Source organism: Nomascus leucogenys, chromosome 7b, assembly GCF_006542625.1.
Source record: "Nomascus leucogenys isolate Asia chromosome 7b, Asia_NLE_v1, whole genome shotgun sequence".
Taxonomy (NCBI): Eukaryota; Metazoa; Chordata; class Mammalia; order Primates; family Hylobatidae; genus Nomascus; species Nomascus leucogenys.
In genome coordinates, this window is record NC_044387.1 from 90,600,563 (window position 1) to 90,617,690 (window position 17,128).

Consider the following 17,128-nt stretch of genomic DNA (forward strand, 5'->3'; position numbering starts at 1 on the left):
AACTTGTTTTTATTAGTTAAAATCAGCTTAATTAAAATATAGGGGACTCTAGTGTTAATTGAAAATTCCCCTAGTGGATTAGAAGGGTAAGGGTGATTGGGTAGGGAGGTTAACTTGTTCATTTGTATATTTTCTGTTTCTGTCCCTGGAATGTATATACAGGGCTTTGTTTGTTTGTTTTTTTCAGTGTTGTTTCCTTAGCACATTGCAGAATGTAGGTAATCAATATCTGGATAAATAAATGAATGCTAAAACTAGCCAACTAATTTCGTTTTAAATTAAGCCTATTCAGGAATCACTATGTTTACTTACTACTCGTTAAGAGCTTGAAAGACTGAATGTTCCAGGAAGGTAGATTTTATAGACTCAGGGAGTGGGTTGGGACTCAGGAACAATTAAACGAGCAGACTGTGAACTGTTAGCATGCTTTCTACAGTCACGAGGAAGAAGCAAGAGTCTTGCAAGGAATGACGGGATAGCGCCTTTATTGTGGGACAAACTAATTGCTTAATGAACAGCCAATAACATTTCCTCATACTCTGGTTTCTCTTTGGATCTTATAAACCCTTTGTCTTTTACCCCCCCCCAAAAAAACCAAAACCAAAACCAAAAAACAAAAACATTTCCTTATGTAAAGGGACATGACTTTTAAAAAATATGAATATTTCCACTTTTCTTGTGGTTCTCCCTCCTATCCTTCTGTCTTTTCAACCAATTGTCAATCCTTGCCTCAGAAGAGTTTATGATTCTACAGAACAGCAAAGAAAAGCTTTTGGGTCTCAAAGGTATTGACTTTTATGTTGTAAAAATCTCAGGCCCAAAGGGAAAGTTGATGATATAGGAGTAAGGTTCCTGTTTGCATCCTTTTCTCCCACTGCAGGGTTGGGGAAAGGAAGCCCTCTGCACACCAGAATTACCCAGAGACATGGAACACTTAGCACTGCATCATATGTTGGCCTTACAGAGGTCCTCCGTATTCCAATGCGGGGAAGGAAGTGGTGGTACATTTGCAGAAGGCACTAAATTAAGCAACTCTAATGAACCAGATAGAAGGGGCCACTGCGACAGGATTTAGTTTCCTCCTTGAACCATGAAAGAGACCAGGAGAGAATAGGCCTTCCTCTTTGGCAGCCAACATGGAAACAGGATGAACAAGACCAGGAGGAGGTATTCCTCTGTTTCACAGGTATTCCATATTCACTGGAAACTCATATGCATCCTGGAAATCAGTTATATTAACTTTCCACCACAAAGTCAAAGTTTGCAACAGAAACTATGTTGTTATAAAAGAAAATAATTGCTTTAATATATGGAATGAAATTTGCACCCAATGCATTTAGATAAACCAATCATCTGTAACCTGAGTGACTCCACATCCTTCAACTTTCTTGAGTCCTCTTTCCTTTAGTATCTGATAGAATGGTTAAGCCTCTACCCTTTGCATTGTAGAAAATTTGGTGATTCTTATTATCTCCCAGTATTGCTGGGAGTTTCCATTTTCTTGGCATTGTTTGATGATCTCCTCTTCTAATGAATTCTCTGAGTTTCCTGTCTGCAAACTGTTTGATACGGTTTTGATTTGTGCTTCCACCCAAATCTCATGTTGAATTGTAATCCCCAGTGTTGGAAGTGGAGCCTGGTGGGAGGTAATTAGATTATGGCGGTGGTTTCTAATGGTTTAGCACCATTGCCCTACTGCTATTTTGTGATGGAGTTCTCACAAGATCTGGTTGCTTGGAAGTGTGTAGCACCTCCTCTTTGCAAGTACATGCTCTCTGTCTCTGTCTCTCTCTCTCCTGCTGGCCATCTGAAGATGTATTTTCTTTCTCAGCGCTTCCACCATAACTGTAAGTTTCCTGAGGCCTTCCCAGTCATGCTTCCTCTACAGCCTGCAGAACCATTAGCCCATTAAATGTCTCTTCTTTACAAATTACCCAGCCTCAAGTAGTTCTTTTTAGCAATGCAAGAATGAGCTAATACAGAAAAGTGGAACCAGAGAAGTGAGGCATTGTTATAAAATACCTGAAAATGTGGAAGCAACTTTGAAACTGGGTAATGGACAGAGGTTGGAACAGTTTGGAGGGCTCAGAAGAAGAAAGGAAGATGTGGAAAATTTTGGAACTTCATAGAGACTTGCTAAATGATTGTGACCAAAATGCTGATAGTGATATGGACAATGAAGTCTGGGCTGAGGTGGTCTCAGATGGAGATGAGGAACTTATTGGAGTAAAGGTCACTCTTGCCATGTTTTAACAAAGAGACTGGCAGCATTGTCCTCCTGCTCTAAGATCTGTGGAACTTTGAACTTGAGAGAGATGATTTAGGGTATCTGGAAGAAGAGATTTCTAAGCAGCAAAGTGCTCAAGAAGTGTCCTGGCTGCTTCTAACAGCATATGATTACATTTGTGAGCAAAGAGATTATGTGAAACTGGAACTTATATTTAAAAGGGAAGCAAAGCATATAAATTTGGAAAATTTGCAGCCTGGCTATATTGTAGGAAAGAAAAACCCATTTTCTGGGGAGAAATTTAAGAAAGCTGCAGAAATTTGCATAAACAAAGAGGAGCTGAAGTTTAATAGCCAAGACAATGGGGAATATGTCTCCAAGACATTTTAGAGACCTTCATGGCAGCCCCTCTCATCACAAGCCTGGAAACCTATGAGGGAAAAATGGTTTCATGGGCCAGGCCCAGGGCCCTGCTGCTGTGTGCAGCCTTGGGACATGTTATCCTGCTTCCCAGCTGCTCCCACTCCAGCCATGGCGAAAGGGGTCAAGGTGCAGCTCTGGCCATTGCTTCAGAGGGTGCAAGCCTTAAGCCTTAGTAGCTTCCACATGGTGTTAAGCCTGCGCATGCACAGAGGGAAAGAGTTAAGCTTTGGGAGCATCCACCTAGACTTCAGAGGATATGTGGAAATGCCTAGATGTCCAGTTAGAAGTCTGCTGCAGTGGGGAAGAACCCTCATAGAGAACCTCTACTAGGCCAGTGCAAAGGGAAAATGTGGGGTTGGACTCCCACACAGAGATTCTACTGGGGCATTGCCTAGTGGAGCTGTGAGAAGAGGACCATTCCTCCAGACCCCAGAATGGTAGATCCACACACAGCTTGCACTGTGAGCCTGGAAAAGCCACAGGCACTCAATGCCAGCCCATGAAAGCAGCCGCAGGGGCTGTAACCTGCAGAGTCACGGGGGTGGAGCTGCCCAAGGCCTTGAGAGCCAACTCGTTGGATCAGTGCTGCCTGGAAGTGAGACATGGAGTCAAAGGAGATTATTTTGTAGCTTTGAGATTTAATGGCTGCCCTGCTGGGTTTTGGACTTTCATGGGGCCTGTAACCTCTTCATTTTGGCCAATTTCCCCCTTTTGGAATGGAACCATTTCCCTAGTGCCTGTACCCCCATTGTATCTTGGAAGTAATGAACTTGTTTTTGATTTTAGAGGCTCATAGGTGAAAGTAACTTGCCTTGTCTCAGATGAGACTTTGGACTTGGACTTCTGAGTTCATGCTGGAATGAGTTAAGACTTTGGGGAATTGTTGGGAAGGCGTGAATGTGTTTTGAAATATGAGAAGGACGTGAGATTTGGGACAATATGGGGTAGAATGATATGGCTTGGATTTTTGTCCCTGCCCAAATCACATTTTGAATTGTAATCCCCAGTATTGATAGTGAAACCTGGTGGGAGGTATTTGGATCATGGGGGTGGTTTCTGATGGTTTAGCAGCTAGTGCTATCTTGTGATGGAATTCTCATGATATCTGGTGATTAGAAAGTCTGTTATCCCTTTGCTATGCAATAAAGACCAATTTCTTACTTCCTTTATTTCTCTAGTGCATCACTAACCGAAACTGATGATAACAGAAGATTTTTAAAGAAGGTCTGAGTAATGGAAAGGAATAACAGCAAAAATTACTGCAAGCAACTATTGGAAATAGAACATTAGATATTAGAGTCCTAATCATTTCTTCTTTAGGCATCTTCTTGGACATCTTTTCTGTTCTATGAAAATCCGTCTGAGCCAGAAGTCCTAGTGAATTTCTCTGGAGTGGTATTTTGAAGTTCTCTGTGGTCTTCAAAGGTGTACATAAGCAGCAAACAAAACTGTCTTGAGGTATAATCTGAGGTTTAAATAATGAAGAGTTTGAAAGGTGGTCACTGCTTAAACAGTGTGGCAAGGTGGGCTGTTTGCTAATCAATAACCTTGTCATCTTCTTCAGCTCCTCTGTACTATGCCCTGTTCTATAGTTTGCTTCAGTGCATTCTATCACTCTGCAGCTCATGCAGAAATAGCAGTCATTCACTGTAGCACTTTTCCTGTGTCAGTTCCTAGGTATGCATCACACCACCAGCATTCTTCAAAATGCTACTTTCAGTGGAATACTCTTCATGATATACAGAACTCTTACCCTGAAAGGGTCTACATTGCTCTGCATGATCAGCTTGTTCCACCTAAGCTTTGGTACTACTGCAATTTATTAAGAGGATCCGCTTCAGAGTATTACATAGAAACAACATCCATTCCTAACAAGAACCTTAAAAAAGTCTATTGAACTTTCACAAAGGTGAGGGCAGAGGCATACCAGCCTCACTTCTCTGTCATTTAACTGCATTGAAATTCAAAGAGAGCAACTCCGCAAGCATCACGACCTGGTGCTGTTGAGTTGTCTAATCAATGTAACTGTTCAGCCTTGAATAAATTAACATGAAGCAATGTCAGCTCACTGAATCCCAGGAAACAGCATCTTATGGAAGAATGATTAACTTGCTGAAACTGAGAGTATGAGATGCCAAGATTTGTTTAGAAAGATTTTCAGCCCTATCAGAGATCACACTAAAGGCAAGCAGTGTGCACACTGACAGATTTCTCTTTGGAAAATGAGTTGGAAGTTGCAGGCAGATCCAACTAGTGCTCCTAAGTTAGGTCAGAGGGATATTAAAGGGAAAGACATGGAAGATGCCCCAGATGCACAGCTCAGAAAGGAAGATGAGCCTCCTGAGTTAGTGTTCCATGCTTTTACAGCCTTTCTCTGAGTGATCATGTGTGCCGTAAATGCTCATCACCTAAGTCTGTGTTTATTGGCTTTTTTAGTCTGCATATGCCACTTGACCTCTGCAAGGGCTGGTGCAAAATCATGCTTACCTTTGTGTCTTGAGTGGCTGACACATTGCTTTATGTATAGTGAATTTGCAATGCATGTCTCATGAGGAATGGCATTTATAGTTTAGCCCCTGGACAGAGAACTGGAGCATAGTGACTGACTCATATCAGCAGTTCAGGACAGCAGAACATGGATAAATAGAATAATGAGAAGAGTGAAGACAAGTCAAATTAGAGTAATGATATCTATTGCTATCATTAGCTCAATTATGCTCATCCTTGTGCTCTCCTGCCACATTCCAAACACACTGGTCGTCTTTAAAAATAAGCCCGTCTCTTCTGCCCGGGATCTTCTTCTCCTTAGAACTCTCTCTTGCTTTGAACATGGCCAATGTCTTCTCATCTAATATTATTTTTGTCAGAATGGTGTTTTCTGACCATGCAACCTATTTTTCTCATCTCCCTATTGACCCCAATCATGATCATGGCAGCACTTATGATATCTAATTGATTCATTTATTTGTTTACTTCTTTTATTAGTCTGTATTTCCTATCAGAATACAAGCTCCATGAGGACAAGGACTTTTCTTTTTTACTTATTCTTTCCCCAGTGCCTAGTACAGTGTTTAGCCAAAAGTAGTCTCTCAACAGGTATTTGTTGGCACCTAACTGGTAAACGTTCTCTAATCATTATTACATGTTTTGAGACAAATAATGGAAAAATATTTTTAAAGCATAAGATTTGAGGTCATTGTTAGAAGTGTGATGTAAAAGGTAATCTCAGGTTCGATGTTCAGAGATAGGATATTCCGTCTGAGTTGAAAATGCCATGTAGAAAACATTTCATCTTAATCAAATATGTGGACAACATCATTTTGAACAAGGACTAATAGCTGTTATCATATAAATAGTTTGGTCTAAGTCTATTATGCAAACTCAAGAAAATGGACAGTTGTTTGAAAATGATACTTTCTTTAACAATATTACAATTTTTAGTCTAGAAATGTTGTGGATCAGTGGTGCATAAAATCTGTCTTAGTAAAGAGTCACCGTCAATATAATAATATTAAAGCCTCAAAACCGTATGTCTTCAGCATGAGGTTGGGACTGGACTGCACAGTAAACAAATCCAGTTTACACCACTGTAGCCTTTCTCATTTTTGGGGGCATGGTTGAGAGTGGAGGAAAGTCCTGGGCTCTAAACTCTAGTACTGTCCCTAACTTGCTGAGTGATTATGTGCAAATCACTGTATTTTGCTCTGATATGTCTGTAAAATGGGCTGATAGGAATATCTACTTCACAATTTGCTGACTGGATTTAAGTGACACGATATAAAGCAATTAAAACAGGGATTGACACATAGGAAGAGCATAATCTTAGTGCATTGTTATTGATATATGTGATTATTTTTATTGACATTTTGCCTCAATTAAGTCATTAAGAGATACAGCACATCCTCTCTACAGAAGTAAGGAAGAGAACACAGAAACAGACCCATGTGGACTTATGTCTATTTCTCTGCATTATCAATGAATTGAATTTTTCATTGACTTTTGCCGTGTGTGAAACCACAATCCTTACTTCAATTTCACAATGATCCAACTGAATCTTGAAAGTGACCCAAAACACTAGATCATTTATCAGCCTATTGTTACGTACTGCATAAACATGACCTCAGGCAGTGTAAATATTTGTCCTATCAATAATTTTCTCTCTCGAAACCACTGTTTTGGGAAAGAAAACTATTATTTTCTTACTGATGACTATCAGGTAAGGGAAGACAATAAGACAACAAATACTGTACTTCTTTAACAGATGGTCCAATGAAACTGGAGATAAATTTTTGGGCAAGAGATGCACAGGTTCATAGTGTGCTAGAAACTATTTCATTAGAGCCTGGAAATGTGGGGATGATGCTACTCAAAACAAAAAATTCTGTCAATGATGGGGGTGGAAAATGAGGTCAGAGTTTTTTGCCTGGTCAATAGTCTGATTATTGACTTCACATTCCTCGAGTGTATGATATTATGTTATATGCTGTGTGTGTGTTTGTCAGACATTTTGTCCTAAGGCTTTATTAATATTAACCTCTCTCTTCTAACGTTGAAGAACAATTAACTTTTTTACATTAGACATTTAACTGAATAATGGATACAGGTAGTGTAGTATGATTGCTTTTGAAGTTGTGACCATGCAAATGATAATAGGGCTGTACCATCTGTAACCTCTTTTATGATTGGTGCCAAGATTTGTGCAGGTATCAGCTGCCATGTTCTTAGACGAGACTGGATGTCCCACACTCCTAGGATAGGGTTCTTTAACTAACATGGTGATTCTATTTTCCTTGCCAAAGAATGATTTGGGAATAATAATAAAAATGATGATGGTAATGATGATAAAAATATTGGTGAACATTTCCTCTGTGATTCTTAGATGCCTGGCATGAGTCTAAGTGCTTTTCATGTTTTAATTCAGTTAATTCTATGATCCAGAAACCATTATTATACACATTTTACAGATGAGAAAACTGATTCCCAGGGAGAAGAAGAAACCTCCACATATTCAGGAAGTGATAGAAGTGGGATCTAGGCAAGCTAGCTCATAGTACACCTACTATGTACCCACAAAAATTAAACCATTATATTACATTTTATTATAAATAGGAGACCAAATTCTAGCTAACAAAATGAGGGAGGAAGTCTCTGGAGAGGTGAATTTTCCTTATTCTTAAGGATAAAGAACTTTCCTTTTCTGAATGTGACTGTGGTTTTTGACCATGAAGGCAACTAAAAAAACAACTTAAGAGCTTTGTGAGTTGTCGAATTAACCAATTCTGTAACAAACTTAGCGCCTTTTTGTTAAATGAGATAATAAATGTCCTTTCTGTTAATGCCACATTCTTGTTGGGTTGTCTGTTAATTGCAGCTGAAGGAATCATAACTGACATGGACTTTGGATTAAGTTATTTCAAACATGTCTCTGACCAAAGAACTCACTTTACATCAAAGAAGTAGGGCAAGAGGACAATGCTCATGGGATTCAAAGGTGATGGCAAGGCCTATTAAGGTATCTGTAATTAAGGTAACTGGTAGGCCCATTAAGGCCTACAAGTTAGGAGAGAAACCCTTAAGACCTAGTGTTTGCTGGTGTGACAGGATGACTATAGTCAAAAATAATTTAACTGTACATTTAAAAATAACTAAAAGTACAATTGGATTGTTCGGAACACAAAGGATCAATAGTTGAGGGGATGGATACCCCATTTAACATGATGGGATTATTATGCATTGCACGCCTGTATCAAAATATCTCATATAACCCGTAAATATGTAGACCTACTATGTACCCACAAAAATTAAAAGTTAAAAAAATTTTAAAAAGAAGCTGGACTGTTGCCCTAAAAGATACAAACTAACCTCCCCCCCAAGCGCTCCCTATTCTGTCTTCTGACACCATTGATTAGTTTGCCTGTTTGGAACTGTATGTGAATGGCATCAGGTTACATACACTTTTCTGTGTCTGATTTCCTTTGCTTAACATTATGCTTGGGGGGCTCATTTGTGCCGGTTGTGGTATAGTGATAGTTTTGCTGAATAGTCTCCTATCGGATGAATATATCACAGCTTGTTTCTCTTTTCTCCTGTGGATGAAGTTTGGGTTGTTTTCAGGTTTGTTTATTATAAAACGGTCCTCCTGTGCACAATTCTATATCTTTCTTTTGATGAGCATGTGCATGCGCATGCACACACATATTTCCGTTGGGTATGTGTTAGATTAGAATTGCTGGGTAATGGAATATGCATATATTCAGCTTAGCCAGCACTAGATACTTCTGACTGGATTTCCAAAAAGATTTTATAAATTTATATTGTCATCAGCAATGGATGAGAGTTCTGGTTGCTTGACATTCACGTCAACACTTGATATTATTAGTCTTTTTATTTTTAGCCAGTCTGCTGGGTGTGTAGTGGTATGTTACCATTTTTAAAAAAATTTGCATTTCCATCATGCTAATGTGACTGAGTGTTTTTTGTTTATGGGTCATTTGGATATGTGTTTTAGTGAAATGACTATTTAGGTCTTTGGCTCATTTTATTTATTTATTTTCTTTGTTTTTTAAACTTTTATTTTGGGTTCAGGGGTACATATGCAGGTTTGTTACATAGGTGTACTTGTGTAATGGAGGTTTGTTGTACAGATTATTTCATCACCCAGGTTCTAACCCTAGTATCCAATAGTTATTTTTTTCAGATCCTCTCCTTCCTCCCACCCTCTACCTCAAGTAGGCCCCAGTATGTGTTGTTCTCCTCTATGTGTCCATGTGTTCTCATCATTTAGCTCCCACTTATAAGTGAGGACATGCAGTATTTGGTTTTCTGTTCCTGTGTTAGTTTGCTAAAATTAATGGCCTCCGGCTTCATCCATGTTCCTGCAAAAGACATGATCTTGTTCTTTTTTATGGCTGCATAGTATTCCATGGTGTATATGTACCACAGTTTTTAATCTCATCTGCCATTGATGAGCATTTAGGTTGATTATATGTCTTTGCTATTGTGAATAGTGCTGCAATGAACATATGTGTGCATGTGTCTTTATGGTAGAACAATTTATATTCCTTTGGGTATATACTCAGTAATGGGATTACTGGGTTGAATTGTAGTTCTGTTTTTAGGTTTTTGAGGAATTGCCACACTGATTTCCACAATGGTTGAACTAATTTACTGTCTCACCAACAGTATATAAGTGTTCCCTTTTCTCTGCAATGTTGCCAGCATCTGTGATTTTTTGACTTTTTAATAATAGCCATTCTGACTGTTGTGAGATCCTTTGTCTATTTTCTATTAGCATGTTTGTCTTTTACTTTTTGATTGTTAGGAATTAATTATATATTTTGCATATGAATCCCTTGTTGAACACATTTGTGGAACAAGGGGCTCATATGCAAAGTATATAATGTGGCTTACTATACCTCTTATACTTTTTATACTCTGTGGCTTAATAATGTCTTTTCATGAACAAAATTCTAAATTTTAAAGTAGTGTATTTTATTGGTCCTTTGCTCTGTGACTAGTAGTTTTGGGGTCTCATTTAAATAATATCTGCCTACTCCAGGAACATAAAAATATTCTTCTTTCTTCTAGAAATTTATTGTTTTAGTTCTCAAATTTCAACTTACAATCACCTGGAATCATTTGTTTGTGTGTGTGTGTGTGTGTGTGTGTGTCATGAGGTAGAGATTAAGTTCATTTTTTCACATATCTGTATCTAGATATAACCTAGAATGATTTATTGAAAGAATCATCCTTTTCCAGTTGCTCTGTAGCACCACTTTGGAAACATACTATTAAAAAATGTAAGTAAGGGAGGCTAAAGAAGAATATATTAGGCAATTTTTAGATTTCACATCTAATAAAGAGGCTGAAAATGCTAGCAATACATTTCCTTATGAATAGGATGTGGGTACATGACTTATGCTTTGGTAATCAATTCACTACACAATGATTTGAATAAGGGTTTAGTAGCCGGAAGAAGTGGAGACTACAATAGATCTGTTCTGACAATGGGTGTCACCGGCAGTAACAAGAAATAGGGTTGCAAGGCTACTAATGTCCAAAGAACAGAGGTTGTATTTGGCAAACTTGTTATACTACAGAGCCATACAGGCATGAAGTTTGCAAAATTCTAGCTGAAGATCATTATTATGGCAAATCTTGGTTTTGAATCTTGGTTTCACCATTTATTATCTGTGTTACCTTAGACTTTTCTAAGTCTGATTTTTACTCATTTTAAAATTTGAGAATGACAATATTACATTTTCAGTAGTTTTGAAATAATCAATAATGAAGATCTAAAACATCAAGCTCATTGACATGTTATGCAGGCAAACCCAAAATTGATGCTCAATGAATGGTAGCCTGTTGGTACAAATGCTAACAATGGGTTCAATTTCCTTATATTGATAAGAGAATTCTCACTGGATTTTTGCAGAGAAAAATCTGATTCCAGCACAAAGAACCATGTGCCTTATTCTTGGTCATCAAAGTAACCAGTACATAACATTACTTACAAGAAGCATGACAATGATTTAAGAAAAACTCAGCCCAAATTTATTATAACTATTGGATGTAGAAGAATCCTTCTAGATAATTAGTAATATTTTTCTTCATGTATTGGTCAGAATATTGACCGAGGACCAACTTAGTTCATTTTAATTTTAAAAATGTAAAGCAGGTACTCTTATTCATGTAAAATGAATGTAAGGTCATTATAAAACATTTAAGCAAAGCAGACAGGTTCATGGTAGAAAGTAGAAAGAAATCTCCAAAACTCAAACTAATTGAAATTTTAACATTAGAAGTCATTTCAGAAATCTTACTAAATATATATACAGGCAGAAAAATGAATCTTTCTCTCTCCATTTGTCTCCCGAATGTGTATATATGTATTTCATGCATGAGACAGAAATACTTAATAACATTGGAATCATGTTCTTTTAAAGTAAAATCTGTTCAATTGTACATTAAATAAAAAGAGTTAAAGTGAAATTTCTGGAATTAATAGATTTCAGATAAAGGATAAAGATATAAAGATTTCTTTGCCAGAAGTATTAGTCTCTAACACTATTCTAAGTTAATAAAAAGATTAGAAAATCATGAAGTATGAATCTTTTTTCAATTATACAACATAGTTAAATTGATAATATAGACTGATACATTATGAAAGCTAAAGCGATTAACAAAGTGATCCTTTGTCCCGTCTCTCTTTCTTGAGCCTCCGGATTTTGATTTAGGTTATTTTTACTATATTAGAAATTTTTAGAACATTTAAACTATATTTTAGATCTGTCATGTTCCAAGCATTCTATTTAATTTATATGTTTTATAGTTAATGCTAATTCTTAATCTTTTTAAGGAAGCTTCTTCATTTTCAAATTGTGTACTTGGATTTTCTCTTGTTCATCAATTTTTCAATTGTTTGTTCAAGAAGACCCAGTGGTTTTACATGCTTGGGAATGTCTGCTCATTACTTTTCTTTTCTCTTTTTCTTTTCTTGAGACAGAGTCTAGCTCTGTTGCCCAGGCTGGAGTGCAGCAGCATGATATCAGTTCACTGCAACCTCCACCTCCCTGGTTCAAGCGATTGTCCTGCCTCAGCCTCCCAAGTAGCTGGGATTACAGGCATGTACCACCATGCCCAGTAAATTTTTGTATGTAGGGACGGGGTTTCACCACATCGGCCAGGCTGATCTCGAGCTCCTGACCTCAAGTGATTTGCCCGTCTTGGCCTCCCAAAGTGCTGGGATTACAGGTGTGAGCCACCGCATCTGTACTTGCCCATTGCTTTTCTATTGGAGTAATTATTGGATCATTATTACAATATAAAGCCATGCTTTTTTCCCCCTGAGAGTTTTGTGAATATTTTCCATTACTTTCGGATTTGGAGTGTTACTGTTCAAAAAGCCAAGTCTGAAGCCAAATGTTTTTTTCTTTCTCTTTTAATGTTGATTTGCTTTTTCTGCCTGGATGCTTCAACAATTCTAACTTCATCTTTAAAATTTAGTAACTTAATGAGAATATACCTGGCTTGCTTATTCTGCAACAGCTTTCATATTAGAAGATATATTTTAAATTTTTTATTTAGTTTTATTCAAAATTTAAAGAAATACTTTTGTATTCTTTCTCCATATACCTTTTCTTTCCTATTTTTCAATGATTGATAGATGTCATTTATCTGCTATTTATATTTATCAATTTCTTTTCATTTGCTTTAAGCTTTTTGTCTTTTTCTCTCTGCATTTATACATGTTTTAAGACATTTTCCATGCTGTAATTTCAATTTTTAACTTGTTTCCTCCTGTTTCTAATGTATGTATTAGGTCTATAATAATAGAATTTTTTGTTTCTCATTTTTTTCCCTTTAGCACTTCAGTTTCCCTAATTTGTTTCATCATCTTGTCTTTGAGTTCTTTTATTGAATTCATTTTCTTTTAAATTCTTTTATACTGTGAAGTACTTGTGGGAAATAAGTTCTGTTCTTTGGGTTATGTCTTCTTGATGATGGATTCTTCATATGTTATTCACTAGCTAATTTTTTTTTCAACTGTAGTCTGTTGCCATTGTTTCCATGGCATGCATTTTCATTCGGTTATTGGTTAACAGAGTGCTTTATCTGGAAGTTTCTGTTATGACACAGTATGGGTAAATTCTCTTTGCTATAGTTCCTTTGTTTTGGAGAATTGTTTGATTTGTTAATTTAGGTGCTACATTTTGACGGCTTGGTTGTCTGTTCTATCTGCTTTTCTGAAGCCTGAGGGTTCAAGGATTAAAGAATTATAACCCTTGTTCTGGACAATTTGGGTTTGGCTTTCTCACTGAAATCCTACAAATGTCTCCTACTAGGGCCTATTTCCATTGATATTATCTATTTTCTCCATCTGAAGATGGTAAGTTCCAGTATCTGTTTTTGTCTTTCTGAGATCCTCCAGGGGTGTGATCCTCCAGGATCCTCCAGATCCTCCAGGACCTCTAGTATCGAACATCTTCCTGTGTCTTCCTACTCAGCTCTCAGTCACCCTCTCTCTAAGTTGGAGGACATTAGCAGCATTCTTAGAATTTCTTCAACCTACCTTTTTTCTTTAGTAAGGTTTTTGGAGAATAAGAAACTGTTGGGTGTCTTGTTGGATTCCATGGTATTTATTTATCATACATATCGTGAATATTCACAGCACTTGCTATAACATTTTGAGGTATTTGATTATGTAGCACCACCCCAAACATGCCAAATGTAATGCAAAGTTTATACATATATTTTAAAATACGAACAAGTCTGAATTTCTGGCTTGTGTTCTGTTTCCATTGCTTGACATTTACAGCACGAAGCTACTTCCCTTCTCTTGTTTGCTTGCTGCTGGTAAATTTGAGGCCATTTACTTTTTCTTTATTTAAAAAAAAATCTTAACTCAAAAGACTGAGCTATGACTTTATATTAAGCTTTATAGTACAAGGCAAAAAAATGAATTCAAAATAGGGAATTGTGTAAAACCAAATGTATTCATTAAATGAAAGTTCATTTTTAACTCTCTTGCCATTATTTACTGGGAACATAAATCTATTGTATTTTAACTTAAAAATGTAATTGTGCTCTAGATTCCAATTATCTTTCTTTTCTCAGCATTGTTATCAAACAAGTCTTAAAATGGGAATTTCAGTGCTTTTTGAATGAATTAATGTATTTTAAAATTTTCCTATATTTTACATAAACACCCTTTTGGAATGTGACTTTTGATAAAAATATTCCTCCTCAGTGAAATGAACCATCCCTGCAACTCTTACAGCAAATACATATAGTTATGCTTGTTTTATCCTTTCTCTGATGGGGAAGTACACAATTATCTATAAGATATTTCAGCCTGTAACTGTGTTTTATCCTTCTTTGAAGAACCCCCCCCACACACACACACATGCGTGTGCACACCCAAAACAGTTTTAATATTACTATAATAATATAGCAAAATGTTCGATGCTGGGTGCTATAAACTTTAATAAATGCAATGCAGTTTGAGAATCTTAACAAATTTCTAAGTGGGCTCTTAAAAAACAGACTCTCAATACCTAAATCAGGATTACTAAAATGATTGCTGAAATGAAGTGTTTTATATTTCTATTGAGGAAGAAATATAAAATACAATATAATTATTATATGAGAAGTTTGAAAGAAAATATTCATTATCTCAATGTTTCTGGACTAAATAAAAATCTTAGTAAAAGTAACATGTAAATACAAAAAAGTCTTCATTTTGCTTACCATATAAACATTTTCAAGGAAATTAAACATATCTGGTAGTTTTTAAGAAAATTAAAACTAGAAAATTTGATCCAAATTGCATGTTCTTTTCAGGAGCACGGACTATTCTCTCATGTTGAATGTGGCGCTTTTTACATACAAGCAGGAGAGCAACTACACCAAGATTTTGGAAAACATGTTATGTAAGGTAAGATACTACGATTTCTAGTTTAGAAAACTGGAAATCATTTTCTATGAAGAAAAAGTAAGACTTCCAGTATTTAAAAAATTGACTAAATTTGGCCAGGCATGGTGGCTCATGCCTGTAATCCCAGCACTTTGGGAGGCCAAGGCAGGTGCATCACTTGAGGCCAGGAGTTTGAGACCAGCCTGGGCAACATGGCAAAACCCTGTCTTACTAAAAATACAAAAAATTATCCAGATGTGGTAGTGTGTGCCTGTAGTCTCAGCTACTTGGGAGGCTGAGGCACAAGAATCGCCTGAACCCTGGGGGGTGGAGGTTGCAGTGAGCCAAGATCATGCCACTGCACTCCAGCCTGGGTGACAGGGTGAGACTCCGTCTCAAAAAAAAAAAAAAAAAAAAAAAAATTGACTGCCTTTAATAACTATGGCAATTACTGAAATTTATTAAAATATTTACTATCATCAAACATGTACTACTGTTATTAATCATATATATTTTTTGTCAAATGCAGCCATTGTAATAATATCCCAGACAATAGCAAAATGTTAACTATTCTTAATTTGCTTACCTATTCACCTAAATAAGAGCAAATTTACTAGTCTTCTGTTTTACTTATGGGAAAAAACCCATTATTTCCTTAAATGCAGTAAATCATCAATTAAATCAATAAAAGAACTGATAGTCTATAATCTTAGATCCCAGAATTTTTCCCTAGATACTTTTAGTTCTACTGGGAACTATCGTAAAATAATATTTGAATATTATTAAATTACATTACTTATAAAATTATCAGCTTCAAGGTGTAGATTTTTATTGATCTGATTTTTATTAGCGTAGGTAATAGTTTTCTGTCTTGTTTTTAATCTTTCTTAAGCCAAATTTTATTCCTAAATTAGAAATGTCCTAGAAAGGAGTCTCTCATGCTGAACAGCTTTCTACTTTTCAAGAAAGCCCTTTCTTTACTTTCTGCCCACTTGTGCTAGTATCTGTTCATTGTGGGAGAAACACACAGTCACGCTGTGTTTAAAGTCATGCTCATGGCCAGGCACAGTGACTCATTCCTGTAATCCCAACATTTTGGGAGGCCAAGGCAAGAGGATCCCTTGAGCCCAGGAGTTTGAGATCAGCCTGGGCAACATAGTGAGATCCCATCTCTAAAAAAAAAATTATAAAAAGAAAAAAAAGAAAAAGGAAAAATAAATAAAGTCATGATCACTAATCTCAAGTGGGCCCTTAGTGCTGTTGACAATTATATTATTTTTCCTTAGTACTTTAATTCTTCTGCTCTGTCCTAGATAACTGTTTCATGCCTTTTCTTTTCTTTTTTTTCTTTCTTTTTTTTTTTTTTTTTTTTTTTTGTTTTGAGACAGAGCCTTGCTGTGTCACCCAGGCTGGAGAGCAGTGGCACGATCTCAGCTCACTGCAACCTCCGCCTCCCAGGTTTAAGTGATTCTCATGCCTCAGCCTCCCAAGTATCTGGGATTACAGGCATGTATCACTATGCCTGGCTAATTTCTGTATTTTTTAGTAGAGACCGAGTTTCACTATGTTGCCCAGGCTGGTCTCGAACTCCTGACCTCAAGTGATTTGCCCAACTGGGCCTCCCAAAGTGCTGGGATTACAGGCGTGAACCACCATGCCCGGCCTCATGCATTTTCTGTTTTCAAAACTCTAACATGTTTTTTCCCTTTCTCACTTTCAGTTTTTATTTTTAAAATCAGGAGAGAATTTCTACAACATCTTATGACCACAGATCCCTACCCATCTGTGTTGGGGCACTTACAGATCACCTTCTCTTCTGAACTTTGTATGAAGTGACCATGTCCCTCCTATCCCTTTCCATGTGCACAAAATCATGTCATCTCTAGCTTATTCAAAGACATTGCCTTAGCAATCTGCCCTTGCCTTCTGTTTCATCAGTTTCTAAGCAACAACTGGAAAGGCCAAAGCCTTACAGGACCAGTCTGGCCAAGGCATAGCTACAGCATCTTTCTCATCTGTCTAGCAGACAGTTTCTATTAGATCATTCCCACAAGTACATAGAA

General features: G+C 36.9%; 1 long non-coding RNA gene across 1 annotated transcript in view; it reads left to right on the plus strand.

Annotated features, from left to right (window-relative positions):
• The window catches only part of LOC101176567, a 64,224-nt gene that overhangs the window by 36,845 nt on the left and 10,251 nt on the right, over nt 1-17,128 (plus strand). The window contains exon 2 of the long non-coding RNA XR_001116093.2: nt 14,993-15,086. This is a non-coding gene — a long non-coding RNA (uncharacterized LOC101176567). The remainder of the gene's footprint in view (nt 1-14,992; nt 15,087-17,128) is intronic.